Source organism: Lepisosteus oculatus, unplaced genomic scaffold (genome assembly GCF_040954835.1).
Source record: "Lepisosteus oculatus isolate fLepOcu1 unplaced genomic scaffold, fLepOcu1.hap2 HAP2_SCAFFOLD_103, whole genome shotgun sequence".
NCBI classification, from domain to species: domain Eukaryota; kingdom Metazoa; phylum Chordata; class Actinopteri; order Semionotiformes; family Lepisosteidae; genus Lepisosteus; species Lepisosteus oculatus.
Window position 1 is genome coordinate 363550 of NW_027167655.1, and position 10662 is coordinate 374211.

Genomic DNA, 10662 nt, shown 5'->3' on the forward strand with positions numbered 1-10662 from the left:
CGGCCGAAACGCTGTGTTTCCGTTCTTCTCTTTTCAGCATGCAATAAACCTATTACTTGTTCCTTTGCAGCCGAGGCATGCTGACGTAGCTACCCAGCTGAACATCTTGCAGACTCTACAGTACTTCTCTCCTGTAGAAGTAAAGCAGGGCTTGCTGGGTGAGCTTTTGCTCCGGTAAATTAGGTCACGTGTCATGTTAAATCACTTCTTCTAAACACAACATTTGCTGGTGCTAGCTTTCCCCATGAAAACAGACATTTCCCTTACAGTACATGACATATCGTTTTTATTCTATCAATAAGTATAGAAATAAAACAAAAGAAAAAATGTTGTCGCCAAAGAATGCACAGTCCTGTCGCCTTGGGGAGGTGTCAAGGGCATTGAGCTCCTTGGACATGAGAAGTGCCAGATAAATGCCATTTCTCATCATTTCTCTTGGCGTCAGTTCTGCTATTAAATGGGACGGAGGCAACGGGCTCAGAGAGCAGGTTAAGTGCACACCGAACGCAGATGTGTCCAAGTGTCTGTAAAAGCACGGTGCTCTGCTGGCGCTGTTCCCTAGTGGCTTAAAGTGCCTGCCTAGTAAGCAGGCGATCCTGGGTCTGAATACCAGCGGTGCCTCTCTCCGTGTCTTGTTGTGCCGCATGTCTCATTTCAGACAAACATGTACAGCTTGGTTCAGTTTAATGCAAGAATTCATTTCCTTTCTGGAATAACTTGTTTTTGAAGAAATCCATACAGCTTGTGAAAGATGAAATCCATTTCTTGGTTGTCAGTGGAAAAAGATTGCCGGCTGCAAGAAGCGCAAGTGATTGTTTTCTTTGACCATAAACCTGCAAATGTAGGGCGCACAAAAGACTGTCAGACTCTGTGGTGCTGAAAAGTTGGTGGTTCAAGCCCCTCCAGTATGCGTGTCTCAGTTTTTCCAATGTAAACATCATCACCATTGCTAAAGAAGATGGCGCAGAAGGCTCCACAGCCGAAACGTTGTGCTTCTTTTCTTCTCTTTTCAGCATGGAGTAAACCTTTGCTTTATCCTTTGCAGCCTACGCATGCTGACGCAGCTACCTTTCTCTTAACACGCCTCAATCATTATTCACCAAAACGATCAGCAGAATAAGTCGCCTTTGTGGTGATGTCACTCCTCTGCTTCACAAATGTCCTTAGTGACGGGCCATTTCTTTCTGCCATTTTTCCGGAGCGGTTATTGATTGCTCCATCATTTCCCTCTTACTTTCCATCACTAGATTGAAAAAAAAAAACAGAAACAGGCTGACAGGACGACAATCAAATTGCAAAAACTCATCAAAGCACTCGATAGAGTATTTGAATCCACAAGTAGCTACGAGCAACTTTGTCCTGGCTTGCATGAAAGTCGGAAAATGTCAAAAAGAAAAAGATGGTGGCTTTTTCATATTCGTTCTTTTATTTTTAGTTCGTTGCTTCTTCTGTCCATTGTCCTCCTGCCTGGCTCTTGACCTGTGACTGTTTGAACGCACACAGTAGACTTTCATGCAGGGGATTTGTCCTGAGCCTCTGTGAAAGACCCACCCACCCCCATAAATAACTGCTCTAGAAACACATGAATGCAAAACTAAACCACAGCTTAAAGAGGAGCTTGTCATGACCGCCAGGCAGTTAAGACCAACTCTTAAGCAATCTAAACAGCACCAGCAGCGGGTGATTATTAACAAACGCCGCCGCACGAGTTAACCCACCTGCACACACTCCACCGTGCGGTACGCAGTGCTATTTTTACCATCTTTACCTGCTTCCCGCTGGTATTGAGTCTACTCCTTGAGAGCTCTACCTGGCGTTTTTTCCATTACCTCGTTTATTCTGGATATTGGACTCCCCTTCTGCCTTTTCGACTTTGGACCTCGCCTCTCACCTCGGACTGTTTGCCACCAGTGTTCTCCCTGGATTACGACTTACCTTACGCCTCTTGACCACGAAACAAAGCAAAGCAGAGCAAAACAAAATGAACAAACGAAAACCCTCACGTCCCGCACTTGCATATAACGCCGTTACGTGCCCAAGCGGTATTTTACGTCATCCTAGCACTGCACCCCGGGGCGTACGGTATATGGGAACGAGCACACGCCACGAATCATCTCGAATCACTCCCTACAGCTGTAAGGCACCTTGAAGCATGCACCCCCAACATTCTTCTTTGCGCATCTGTGAAAGGTAAACTCTTGAGCAAACTCTGAACCAGCTCTAAGGAAACTAATCTGATTAGACGTTACTTTGACTCATCTTCTAAGGGACCCTTGTTAATTGGAGAAATCAATGATTTCGAATGAATTCTGTATGCGTTAAAAGACAGCTATACACAGAAAACATGCAGGACACTTCTCATGATGTTTCCCGAGCCGAAACACAGTGCGTTTTTCCAAGCCATCTGACAAAGCCCGCCCACTGAAAACTGCAGCAAATCGTGTAAAGACGTTCAACTTTGTAACTACTGCACGCACAGGAAGCAGAATAAATTCCTCTTTTCAAACTGTCAAAGGTTTGCTTTGCGAACACTGCAGGACATCGCACAATCTCTTTTGAACGGGGACAAACGATTTCTTATGGGGCACAGTAAGTACAGACGTTTAAAAAGCTCCACTCATGCCGACGATGCAGCATGAAGAAGCGCAACCTAACGTTTGCATTCCTAGCAAATTCCTTTTATTTTTTGATAAATAAAGACAGTCTTGTTTAACAAACAACACACACAACATTTTACATTGTCAATTCAATTCAAATCAATGTATTTCTATATAGCGCCTTTCACAACAAGGTTGTCCCAAGGCACTTAACAATGCAAGTTGTTAAGAGCCTTGTGTCTAATATGCCGCCTAGGTAACGTGCTGTCTCTTTGAGGCAAATGTTTAAATCCTCTGAGTTAAGTGCTGAAGTTATAGTAGTCCTATCAGTATTGTTGCCTCCGATCAACAGATCCTCATTTTTCTCAGAGTTGAGTAACAAAAAGTTTTCACACATCCAAGTATTTCCTTCCTTAATGCATTTAACTAAACTGATAATAGAAGAGTTGTCGTTTGGTGTAAACAAAATGTTTATTTGAGTGTCATCAGCATATGAATGAAAGTTCATATTATTTTTTCATATTATCCTACCTAGCAGCAGCATGTAGAGAGAGAGAGCAATATTGGTCCCAGCACTGATCTTCTGGTACCCCAAATTGAACTGGTGACATTGATGAAGCAGTACAATTATTAGATATTTGAACATAATGAAAACGATGAGTAAAATGTGAAGTAAACCACTGAAGGACGGTTCCAGATAAGCCAACCTCAAACTCAAGCCTGTGTAACAAAACAGAGAGGTCAACCGTGTCAAAGGCAGCTCTAAGATCTAGAAGCACAAGCACTGTTGCATTCCCCGCATCAGTAGCTAAGAGAATATCATTTACGACTCTTGTTAATGCAGTTTCAGAAACCAGACTGAAATTTCTCAAGTATATTATTTGAATCCAGATACGATTGACGTTGGGCAACAACTATTCTCCCAAGACTTTTAGATTGAAATGGGACCTTTGAGACAGGCCTGTAGTTGTTAAGAACTTGTGGATCCAAATTTGACTTCTTAAGGAGCGGTCTAACAACCGCTACCTTAAATTGATCAGGTACAACGCCTGACGCAAGCGATGCATTCATCATACTAATTATAGGTCCTGCCAGTCCTTCGAGGGAATCTTTGACTAGCTGAGTGGGGATGGGATCTAGCGAACAGGTGGTTGACTTTGTGTTACGTCTGTGTTCATGAGTCCACCATAAGAAAAAATCTGAACAGGAGTGGTGATCATGTGAGGTCACCATGGAGGAAACCACTGCTCTCCCCCCAAAAAAAACCACCACTGCCCCTCTCAAGTTTGCTAAAGACCACATGGATGTTCCACAACTCCTGGAACAATGTTCTGTGGACAGACGTGACAAAAGTTGAACTTGTTGGTAAATGTGCACAGCGTTATGTTTGGAGATAACAAAACACTGCATACCAACTCCAAAACCTCATCCCACCTGGGAAGCATGGCGGAGGCTGTACTGCTTGCAATCATCGAGGGACCGATGAATTCCAAGATGTATCAGGAAAATCTACAGCAGAATGTCAGGGTGTCTGCCTGTGATCTAAAACTCGAAAGACGCTGGGTCATGCAGCATGACAAAAACAAAGGAGTACATCAACAACAGAGTGGCTGAAACAAAAGAAATTCCGTATTTTGGGATGGCCAAGTAAGAGTCCTGACCCCAATCCCATTGAAGTGCTGTGGCGTGATCTGAAGCAGGCCGTTCAGTGCAAGACATCCCAAAAATATACATGAACTGAAACAGTTTTTCATAGAGGAATAGGCCAAAATACCTCCTAACCGCTGCTCAGGTCTGACCAGCCGCTACAGAAAGTGGGGGTTGAGGTTTTTGTCATAAAGGAGGTTCCACTAGCTCCTTAATATAAGGGTTCACGTACTTTTTCCATCAATGACCTTGATTGTTTAAACCATTTGGTCAATAAAGAAACAGCAATGTCAAATGTTGGGCGTGTGTTGTTTGTTAAATCAGACTCTCTTTATTAATTATTATGACTTAGATAAAGATAAGATCACATGTTAGGAGCCATTCATGCAGAAATCCACATCATTCCGAAGGGCTGTTTACAAAAGTTTTTCTCCCAACTGTATGTGAGAGAAAAGCAGAGACGCTCACTGAGTAAGGTGGGGTTGCAGCTTTGCAAATCAAAAGGACATTTGTACGCTCAAAATGGGACAGGAGCACCCCAGATGGGACTCAAACCCACAATCCCTGGCTTAGGAGGCCAGTGCCTTATCCATTAGGCCACTGCGCCACACTGGGTTGGGTCGATCATGCTGATGAAGAGCCAGTTTTTTTTTCCTTTGCTTTTTCAAAGGGATCCCCAAAATTAGGAAAGTTAGGCAGCAGAAGGTTTACTGTGACCTGAGAAGGACCGGCATCCAATCACGGTGGTACACACAGACACGCTCTCACTCATCTGAGCTACACGGCTACCAAGATGATCTCAGGTGCGCCGAGCTGGTACGGAACATATTGAACTGATCGACGGCGAATTGTCTCTCAGACAGGCTTTTCACCTCTGAGCTCCCTGACTGACAGTAATCAGCTAGGTAGTGAAACAGTCAGCTGCTTCTAAGCCTTAAACAGCTGCATCTCGGCGCTTCCACAGACAGATGATTTGAAAGCCAAACATCGCCCATTGGGAACACCTTACTATCACTAGTTTAAGAGACTCTTAAGGTCTTGCAGAGGTGCCTGTCTAATAGCATGCGCTTTGCAAGCTATAGGTGTTTAGGCTGAGGCAGAATGCCTGTTAACAAAATGTTTTTCTAAAGGGGCCTCGCACTCTTTTCCAAGCAATGGTCACCATCCCCACCGAGTGTCACAACGTAGTCATGTCCTAGGACATCACCTGTTAGTCTCCATTTGTCTGCCACCAACACTTTAGGTTACGGAGTCACAACCGCACCCCGGAGACCAGAGGAGCCGTTGGCGTTCTGGCGGCGCAGATTGGGCTGAAGGTGGGGCGCTTGAATCTCGCTGTTGGAGGCCGTCTGAAACTGACCCAAGCCTTTCCCTTGAATTAAATGTAAATAAGAAATGAACCCCAGATGCACATGGAATCAATCACGTGTTTCCTTTGAGCCGTTTTAGAGACTGCTCCAGAGTTTACCTTGCACAGATGCGCAAAGATTAATGATGGGGGTGCACGCTTCCAGGCGTCTTACAACTGTAGGGACTGTTTAGAGACAATTCGTAGCTTGTGCTCATTTCCCTCTATTCCCCGTGTTGCAGTGGTAGGATGACGTAAATTCCTGCTTCGACACGTAACGGCATTATAATCAAGTGCAGGAGCTGAGGGCTTTAGTTTTGTTTCGTTTTCCATGGCGTTCGTAAGCGCGCAAATCAAAGGCAATTCCTGCGTCTAACACGAATGTAAATGCTTTTGAAAGTGCAGTGTGGTGCAGCTTGTAAAATCCTTTTCCACATTTGTGGTTTGTTGATGTTTTTTCTGTCTGCCAAAGTTGCATTTTGACATCCGGACTGGGGGACTTTATCATTTGAACGTGAAGCCAGCCTTAAACCCTCTGAGGCGTGTCTGTCTGCCGGCACGAATCTTGTGTAAGGTATTTTTTTTTTAACGGAGAGCGACTTTAAAAAGGTTTCCGCAGCAACCTCGCACTCCGTGTTAGATTATAGGAGGAATGCGGCGGCAGCGAGCTCGCTTTTGTCATGGCCGAGTGGTTAAGGCGATGGACTCGAAATGCGTTGGGGACTCCCCGCGCAGGTTCGGAACTTGCCGACTCCGGCGTCTGCCGCAAGTCGCCTTGTGCCTGCGCGGCAAAGGCAAAGTGCCGCTTCTCCTTTCCCGGTACTATAAAAACGCTAAATCGCTTGGACCCGCTGCCATGGAAAGCAGTTCTTCAGATTACCACACATTCTGCGTTCGCACCTCTGGTGCTCTACTTATGCCTTTGAAAACCTAATGAATAAAGCTGAAAGAACCGACACGATATGTAGGTGCTCGTAAAGCACGCAGTAAAGAACTGTTAACAGCAAGGGTTTCAGTGGGTTAACTGAGGAGAAGGCGTGATCGCTAATTGTTGACTTTTTATTTGGTGTTAGAATCACTCTTACTGTGCATGACGTGCAACAAATGTAGCCACAGAAATTGCATCACGCTTTCATGTATGCTATTGCAGACACCAACGTTGCCTAGATAGAAAACCGAAATAGCCGTGGGTTTGCTTGCTGGTCTGAAGGATCTCTCTTCGAATCTCTATCATTTGTCAATGGAAGTAAAAGGCGCTGCAATCTCATACGTTCAGAATCAAACCCGCAGCTGTTGTTCGACTTTATTTCTTGACTAATTACAACTGAGTGTCGCATGAGCAGTTACGTAAACTTGTCTGGTATATTTGAACACAAATGCCGTTCTTCAATTAAAACTAACAGTACATTGTCAGGGACATTCAGTTCTATACAAACAAGAGACAGACAAGAGAATATTTCTACCTTTCATGTGGACTACGTGTTGACTTACTGATCGGAATAATTGAAAAGTTCGGGTTCATAGCCGATGCAGTGCGTGCTAATTAGAACAACAGCAACGATGAGCTCTCAGCACCGTACTGAGCCCAGGTGTTTTTCTAAAGCTGTCAGGTGCAGTTCATTTACATGAAGGAAATCTCTTACTGGGTACGATTACAATACAGTAAGTAGCACAGGCTACTTAGGGAGTAGCCTGATGCGTTTAAAAACGACCCGAGCCAGGCAGAAGTCGAACCTACAATCTCCTGATCCGTAGTCAGATGTGTTATCCATTGCACCACTGACCCTGGTGCAACACTGCAGGACTGCAACCCGGTGAGCTCAGCACTGCAACTAGTAAAATACCCCCGGTCCATTCTTTTACAAAAGTGAGAAACACCTGTTTTCTACATTTTGTCTGTTTTAAAACCATATCTCTTTAAACCAAACCAAGAGTTTGTCTTTTGCTTTGATATTCTGATTCATTTCGATTTCAAAGAAAAAAAAACTACCTTCCAAAGCATCATAAAATTGTCCCTTCTTCCAGACTCTACTTCTCTCTTGTAGTAGTACAGCAGACCTTTCCAGGTGAGCAGATCACAGAGTCCGAAATGAGCTTCCTCCATCAAGCAAAGTACCTGAACATGACTCTGTCATCATAAAAGCGCCCCTGTAATAAAGAAATTCAATCTGAAATCAAGAGGGCAGTTGCCTACTGAAATACAAGAAGTCATCAATTTTAACCTAGCAACACATTAAAGGCTGCATCTATACAAGTACGATTCTAGAAATGCTCACCAGATTACGTTTTAAGAAGGAACTGCGCTTCAGGTTCTGCCGAGATCTTAACTCGGATGGCAGGATTCAGAGTCCGGAGTGCGGACTGATTGCTCACGGAGGGTCCATATACTGTGGATCCCTCAGTGATCTTCCGCGTGTTCAAACAGCCAGCGTGTGACTCCCCTGTCCCCGTGACCTCATTGCTCTGCTCTCTCCTCTGTGCAGCCGAGCCCGATTCACGGTAAAGTGAAAAAAAATATCCCCTCAACGTGAGATTTACTCTGGAGCGAGGATAGATGTTACCTTTTTATCATTGAACAGGATGTATGTGATGTGGCGACTAGGTTCAATTTTGTATCCTCTTTAAAAGATTAAGGACTGGGGTGAGCGTGATTTACCACCCTTTCAGCTAAGAACCCGACGTGCGCACCGTTTAAGCTGCATAGACTCGGTCGTTTAACTCTTCTCCATTAGCAGGGTTAAGGTTAAAGAAAAAAAACATTGCTGACTTCTTTTTTTTTTGCCAGCTGCTAGCGCTGATTAGCAAGGTTTGTATTTCATGTTTTGCAAGTTGCATCCATTTTAAGAAAAACAAGTCGTGTTAAAGACAGGAAATGAATACTTGCATTTAATTAAGTCTAGCCGTAGGCGGTTATCCACTGGGATTCAGACCCAGGGTCTCCTGTTTACTAGACAGGCGCTTTAACCAACTAAGCCACAGCGCCCCGGGAGTGCTGTCCTTTTGCAGCCACTTGGACACACCACTCAGACACATCTGCATTCGGTGTGTGCTCCGCCTGCTCGCTGAGCAAGTTGCCACCTTTACATACAATAGCAACATCGACACCAAGAGAAAGGATATCAAATGGCTTTTATCTGGAACTTTTCATGTCCAAGGAGCTCAATGTGCTTTCTGTGTACAACAGGGCCACTGAACTCCACGCTGGCCACTGAACCACAGCAGTGGCTTGCTGGCTTGACATCTCCCAAGGAAAATGTTGAAATCGCATGTGGAACAGGAAAATGACCCTCGAGTACGAGGGAAAAAAAAGAAAAAGATCATCTGGAGCGCGCCAACCCAGTTGGGACAGCCCAGTTTTGTTGACGAAGTGGCCGAGTGGTTAAGGCGATGGGTTGCTAATCCATTGTGCTTTGCACGCATGGGTTCAAATCCCATCCTCGTCTGTTTCCATTCTGTTTTTGATCCCTATTGCTCAATGCACAGTGAAAGCATTGCATACATGTGTCTGACAATGAGAAATGGGCCCCTGAGACAGTCATTTGCCTGTTTCACAAATGATCGTATTTTACTAGAGATTCTGTTTGGGATTCAGATGTGCATTCGGACAGCAATCCCTTTCAAGAAATGATACGTTCTGGATGAGGTCAAAGGTGCATCATTTGGACACTTTGTGGGCTTGAAATACAAAGAAAATCATGTTCTATGGTACAAGATAAATACAAAACTTAAGCTTTTATTATAATTAGATTTGTTTATAAAGCATAAGCAATCATTTATTACATTAATATATGTAAAAATAACATTTTAGCATCATACGTTTAGTATATTTAGTCCCTAATGCTGAAAGAAATGATCATAGAACATGACTTCTAACCTTACCTGCGGTGTTTTTGATCCCTATTGCTCAATGCACAGTGAAAGCATTGCATACATGTGTCTGACAATGAGAAATGGGCCCCTGAGACAGTCATTTGCCTGTTTCACAAATGATCGTATTTTACTAGAGATTCTGTTTGGGATTCAGATGTGCATTCGGACAGCAATCCCTTTCAAGAAATGATACGTTCTGGATGAGGTCAAAGGTGCTGGAACACTGTATTTAGGATGTGTTTGCAGTTATTCTGTGTTTCTAGCTTCAACCCAGTGATATATATACAGTGCCTTGCGAAAGTATTCGGCCCCCTTGAACTTTTCAACCTTTTGCCACATTTCAGGCTTCAAACATAAAGATATACATTTTTTATTTTATGTGAAGAATCACCAACAAGTGGGACACAATTGTGAAGTGGAACGAAATCTATTGGATTTTTGAAACTTTTTTAACTAATAAAAAAATGAAAAGTGGGGCGTGCAAAATTATTCGGCCCCTTTACTTTCAGTGCAGCAAACTCACTCCAGAAGTTCAGCGAGGATCTCTGAATGATCCAATGTTGTCCTAAATGACTGATGGTGATAAATAGAATCCACCTGTGTGTAATCAAGTCTCTGTATAAATGCACCTGCTCTGTGATAGTCTCAAGGTTCTGTTGAAAGCGCAGAGAGCATCATGAAGACCAAGGAACACACCAGGCAGGTCCGTAATACTGTTGTGGAGAAGTTTAAAGCCGGATTTGGATACAAAAAGATTTCCCAAGCTTCAAACATCCCAAGGAGCACTGTGCAAGCGATCATCTTGAAATGGAAGGAGTATCAGACCACTGCAAATCTACCAAGACCTGGCCGTCCCTCTAAACTTTCAGCTCAGACAAGGAGAAGACTGATCAGAGATGCAGCCAAGAGGCCCATGATCACTCTGGATGAACTGCAGAGAACTACAGCTGAGGTGGGAGAGTCTGTCCATAGGACAACAATCAGTCTTACACTGCACAAATCTGGCCTTTATGGAAGAGTAGCAAGAAGAAAGCCATTTCTCAAAGATATCCATAAAAAGTCTCGTCTAAAGTTTGCCACAAGCCACCTGGGAGACACCCCAAACATGTGGAAGAAGGTGCTCTGGTCAGATGAAACCAAAATCGAACTTTTTGCCCACAATGCAAAACGATATGTTTGGCGTAAAAGCAACACAGCTCA